General features: G+C 44.7%; 1 protein-coding gene across 1 annotated transcript in view; it reads right to left on the bottom strand.

Moving 5' to 3' along the window:
- Pdcl (phosducin like) overlaps positions 1-1725 on the bottom strand; it is a 9521-nt gene extending 7796 nt beyond the window's left edge. The window contains exon 1 of the mRNA XM_031370051.1: positions 1509-1725. The gene's annotated coding sequence lies outside the window, so the exon portion shown is untranslated. The remainder of the gene's footprint in view (positions 1-1508) is intronic.
- Positions 1726-5960: the final 4235 nt, after the last annotated feature.

The following is a 5960-nucleotide window of genomic DNA, read 5'->3' on the forward strand; positions in this document are numbered from 1 at the left end:
AAAAAAAAAAAAAAAAAAAAAAAAAAAAAAGACTGCTAGCTAACAAACTGGGGGAAAGTCCTCGGGGAAAACTCCAAAAGGGACTCCAAGGGTAGGTATACTAAGTCTCCTTGCCTCACTAAGAGCCTAGATACATGGTCTCAAGCTGGACCAATTCTAACCAGCAAGTCTGCAGGACAAAATTTAAGTAAGAGCCAGATGTTTAAAAAACACCAAGGGCCCAGATATTTGGGGGAATGGTACATTTCAGTGCTTTAGAAGTCTGTTTAAGAATCCAACAGGAATGACTAGTCAAAACAAAAGCAAAGAAACAAACAAACAAAAAAAAAAACGCCCTTCTCTAAGCATACCAAATATCAACACTGCGCTGCCTTCAGAAGAGGCTTAACACATGGCATTTACACTATTACAATTTATCTGTCTCCCACACAGCAGAATCCCATCAGTACAGAGCACTGTGCAAGCTGAACAGCAATCAAGAGGAAAGTGCCAGCACCAAGGAAAGGAAGAAAACTTTTATAAACTCCTTTGTCAGGGATGTGCCAGAGGGCCACAACTTGGTCCGAGACATCAGTACTGTGCAATTCGTGAAAACAGGGCCAGAAGAGGAGTGTACTAAGGAGGCGGGGCTGCTGAGAGGTGAGAACACTGGCAGACAGAAGTGGCAAGCACACGCAGGGCAGAAGGTAAACCTCAAGTGGGGATAGTAAACTGGAAGAGGTGGAGGATCATGAAGGTGGGGCTAAGGAGAGGCATAGAGGAGAAGAAACAGCAGTGAGATGGGCAGGGTCAGTGAAAGGCTTGCAAGAGAGGCAGGGCAGAGGAAGAATGTTAAAACAAAGTAGGACAGTGAAAAGGGCAAGGGGGTGCAGGTGGAGCAGAGAAGGGCGGGGCTAAGCTTCCAGGAAGGTGGAGCTTATGGTACAAAAGGGCAGGGACAGGAGGCTAAGTAAAGCAGAGACGTAAGGAGGAGAGGCGGAGCCATAAAGAAGGCGGGGCTGAGGGAGCGGAGCAGTGAGGAAGGCGGGGCTGAGGAGGGGCGGGCTGAGGAGGAGAAGACTGGAGAATGGAGCTGGGGAAGGGCGGGCTGAGGAGGCGGAGCAGTGAGAAAGGTAGGGCTGAGGAGACGGAGCAGTAAGGAAGGCGGGGCTGAGGAGATGGAGCAGTGGGGAAGGCTGGGCTGAGGAAGCGGAGCAGTGAGGAAGGCAGGGCTGAGGAGGCGGAGCAGTGAGGAAGGCGGGGCTGAGGAGGCGGAGCAGTGAGGAAGGCGGGGCTGAGGAGGGGTGGGCTGAGGAGAAGCCTGAAGAATGGAGCTGGGGAAGGGCAGGCTGGGGAGGCGGAGCAGCGTGGAGGGCTGAAGAGGAGTCTCCACAGGAATTTGAGAACTACCGGAGAACTGGAATCCAGGAGCCCGGAGGCTAGGTAGTTCGCCCAAGGCGCGTAAACTCCTGCCCCACCCATGTCCAGGCCCGCCGCTTCTTCCCGCCGACGCCAGTACAGTTAGTTACCTCGCCTGGCTCAGTCTGTTCCTTCTGGACTAGCAGCTCCAGTCACCAACAAAGAATGCTCGCCTAGAGAAAGAGAAGTGGCAGAAAGCCTTGAGCGACAGAGAAAAGCTGCAGTGGACTCTGCGGACCAATCACACGGCCTTCCGGCGTCACGGGGGACGCACGCTGCCCAATCACTAGAAGCTTATCTCGGCGTCTGAGGAGAAGCTACGGGTCTGAGCTTAGGACAAAACACCTCGGTGTGTATTTCTGGTTTAAAATAAAATTTTATTAACTTCCGTTCCAAGTTACGAGAAAAGTTATAAATGAATATGAAGGCGAAAAATTAGCTCAAAAACATCAGGAATAAGTAGCTCAAAGAACCTGAATTGGATTATCGGACAGGAAACGGGCATGGACAACTGAAAAAACTTGAGTAACTCTTATCAACTAATGTTAGTCAAATAGCTGACTCGATGGTTTATAGAGTTTACTACAGTTATGTATAGTTATAACCTTTGAAAATTCTAGATAAAGAGGTCATGGAAACCACCCTATTTTTGAAAACTTATTAAACCTCAGATGATTTCAAACTAAGTTGGTGTGTCCTGTACACAACCGTGAAATTGCTCTTAAAACCATGTGCAAATTAAAACATACCAAATACGCTCGATTTATATAAAGTACAGTCTTTAAAATAGGGCTCTTAATTTGAAAAGGGAGATTCTTGATTCATGTTTCTAGGACCACCTAGATGTTACTGCGCATTTGTCTACGTTCACATTTTCATCGGAAGCTATTTGTTCAGACAATCAGAGACAGCATCCTCTAGCATCCCAACCCCAACACACCTTTAAAACAATTCATTTTAAAAAGCTCCTAAGGGACGTTTATGTTTTTTCGTTCAGTATAAATACCTTATCTTATTCAGCTGTGTGTGCATAGTAATGTGTGTGATCCGATTTAAGTGGCACAGCCAGCACTCAGTGCCTCTGTAAAAGAGATCCCTATAAATATTTTTTAGTGAATATTTGAAGACCTGTGAAATGGCTCAGCCAACAAAGGTGCCTGGGACCTGAGTTTAGTCCCTGGGATAGGCATGGTGGAAGACAAGAAATGACTCTTTGTCCTCTGAATTACACCTGTCCTCATCTGAACCCTGCGGATGTATTTCTCACCCAAGAAATTTCAGATTTCAACCACAGACCCATTCTCCTGAATAACGACATTGATGGGGAAGTGACTGTAACAGACCTCATCTTGTAATGGAAGCCCAGCATAACACACTTGATCATGTTCTGAACATGACTGCAGATGGTTCTGACAGTGGCCTGTTACTTTCTGTTACCCCACCATTTGTCAACCTGGGGTCTTTTCTTTTTCTCTTTTCATTTTTTTATTGGTTTATTTTCTTAATTTACATTTCAAATGTTATCCCCTTTCCCTGTTTCCCTCCACACCCTATCACATCCTCCCTCCCCCTGCTTCTGTAAGGGTGTTCCTCCACCCACACACTCCCACTTCCCCGCCCTCAATTCCCCTACACTGGGGCATCTATCAAGCCTTCATAGGACCAAGGAGCTCTCCTTCCATTGGTGCATGACAAGGACATCCTCTGCTACATATGCAGCTGGAGCCATGTGTACTTTTTTGTTAATGGCTTAGTCCCTGGGAGTTCTGGGGGTCTGGTTGGTTGATACTGTTCTTTCTATGGGGTTGGAAACCCCTTCAGCTCCTTCAGTCCCTTCTCTTAACTCTTCTACTATTAGGGACTCCATGCTAATGGAGTCCAATGGTTGGCTGCTAACATCTGCCTCTGTATTTGTAAGGCTCTGACAGGACCTCTCAGGAGACAGTCATATGAGGCTCCTTTCAGTAGGCACTTCTTGGCATCCACAATAGTGTCTGGGTTTGGTACCTGTACATGGAATGAATCCCCAGGTGGGACAGTCTCTGGGTAGCCTTTTCTCTAGTCTCTGCTCTACCCTTTATCTCCATATTTTCTCCTGTGAGTATTTTGTTCTCCTTCTAAGAAGGACCGAAGCACCCACACTTTGGTCTTCCTTCTTACTGAGCTTCATGTGGTCTGTGAATTGTATCCTGGTTATTTGGACCTTTTGGGCTAGTATCCACTTATCAGTGAGTGCATACCATGTGTTTTCTTTTGCAACTGGGTTACCTCACTCAGGATGACATTTTCTAGTTCTATCCATTTGACTAAGAATTTCATGAATTCATCATTTTTAATAGCTGAGAAGTACTCCATTGTACTCCATGTAGATGTGCTGCATTTTCTGTATCCATTCCTCTGTTGAAGGACATTTGGATTCTTTCCAGCTCCTGGCTATTATAAATAAGACTGCTATGAACATAGTGGAGCATGTGTCCTTATTACATGTGGGCACATCTTCTGGGTATATTGTCAAGAGTGGTATAGCTGGGTCCTCAGGTAGTACTATGTCCCATTTTCTGAGGAACCACCAGACCGATTTCCAGAGTGGTTGTACCAGCTTGCAATCCCACCAGCAATGAAGGAGTGCTCCTCTTTCTCCACATCCTCAACAGTATCTGCTGTCACCTGAGTTTTTTATCCTAGCCATTCTGACTGGTGTGAGGTAGAATCTCAGGGTTGTTTTGATTTGCATTTCCCTGATGACTAAGGATGTTGAACTTTTCTTTAGGTGCTTCTCAGCCATTCAGTACTCCTCAGTTGAAAATTCTTTGTTTAGCTCTGTGCCCCATTTTTTAATAGGGTTATTTGGTTCTCTGGAGTCTAACTTCTTGAGTTCTTTGTATATATTGGATATTAGACCTTTTTCGGATGTAGGATTGGTAAAGATCTTTTCCCAATCTGTTTGTTGCCTTTTTGTCTTATTGACAATGTCCTTTGCTTTACAGAAGTTTGTAATTTTATGAGGTCCTATTTTTCAATTCTTGATCTTAGAACATAAGCCATTGGTGTTCTGTTTAGGAAGTTTTCCCCTGTGCCCGGCCATATATTTGAGGTTCTTCCCCACTTTCTCCTCTATACGTTTCAGTGTATCCTGTTTTATGTGGAGATCCTTTATCAACTTGGACTTGAGCTTTATACGAGGAGATAAGAATGGGTCGATTTGCATTCTTCTACATGCTGACTGCCAGTTGAACCAGCACCATTTGTTGAAAATGCTGTCTTTTTTTTCCTCTGGATGGTTTTAGCTCTTTTGCCAAAGATCAAGTGACCATAGGTGTGTGGTTTCATTTCTGGGTCTTCAATTCTATTCCATTGATCTTCCTGCCTGTCTCTTTACCAATACCATACAGTTTTTTATCACTATTGCTCTGTAATACAGCTTGAGGTCAGGGATGGTGATTCCCCCAGAAGTTCTTTTATTATTGAGAACAGTTTTCTGCTATCCTGGGTTTTTTGTTATTCCAAATTATTTTTTTCTAAGAAGACTCAGCTCTACATTGATGTGATTGAAGTCCCACCGCAGAGTTCCCCTGGGGCCCTTCACAAGGACTGTGAGCCCCACCAGATTTTCTCAGTAAGAAGGCACTAGAGGAACACCTCAGGACACATAGCCACATAGCAGGTCAGTGATGCTAACATGAGGGTACTTTTGCTTGCTCTATGGTTTTTCTAGCCACTTAGATGAGCCAATCTCATCCAATCTCCTCCCATGAGATGTCCTACTGAGGGCCAAGGAACAAACAGCCAACAAAAGTCTGAGGCCTTCATTCCAAAGTTCTTAAGGAAGAAAATGCTGCCAACCATGAGAGTGACCTTGGAAGCCTATCCTTCCCCACTGGGGCAGTGAGATTATGTCAATGTCAATTAACTTCTGGATTGCTTTTTTTTCTTTTTTTCTTTTCTTTTCTTTTTTTTTTTTTTTTTTTTTTTTTTTTTTTTTTTTGAGACAAGGTTTCTCTGTGTAGCCCTGGCTGTCCTAGAACTCACTCTGTAGACCAAGCTGGCCTCAAACTCGGAAATCTGCCTGCCTCTGCCTCCCAAGTGCTGGGATTAAAGGTGTGCACCACCACTGCCCGGCCTGGATTGCTTTCTGATGAGACTCAGAGGACCACATTCAACTTCCTGGCCTACAGAATCTGTGAGAGACTAAGTGCTATTGTGTTATTGTTCGGGTGGTAATTTATGTGACAGAAGAAAACTAATATAGGAAAATGCCATTTTTCTTTACTATCTCCATTTTCACAAACTCAATTTTCTAAACTTTTTCTGTGTGTGTGTGTGTGTGTGTGTGTGTGTGTGTGTGTGTAGGCTTTTTGCTTGCATGTATGTCTGTGCACCATGTGTACCTCCTGCCTATGGAGGCCAGCAGACATCAGATGCCTTGGGAATGGAGTTAAGATAGTTGTGAGCTGTCAGGTGGGGGCTGGAAAATTAAACCCAGATCTTCTGGGAGAGCAACCTGTTCTCTACCCACTGAACAATCTAACCACTCCTGGCAAATTGATTTTTCTTTTTCTTTT

The sequence above is a fragment of the Mastomys coucha genome, unplaced genomic scaffold (assembly GCF_008632895.1).
Source record: "Mastomys coucha isolate ucsf_1 unplaced genomic scaffold, UCSF_Mcou_1 pScaffold15, whole genome shotgun sequence".
NCBI lineage: Eukaryota > Metazoa > Chordata > Mammalia > Rodentia > Muridae > Mastomys > Mastomys coucha.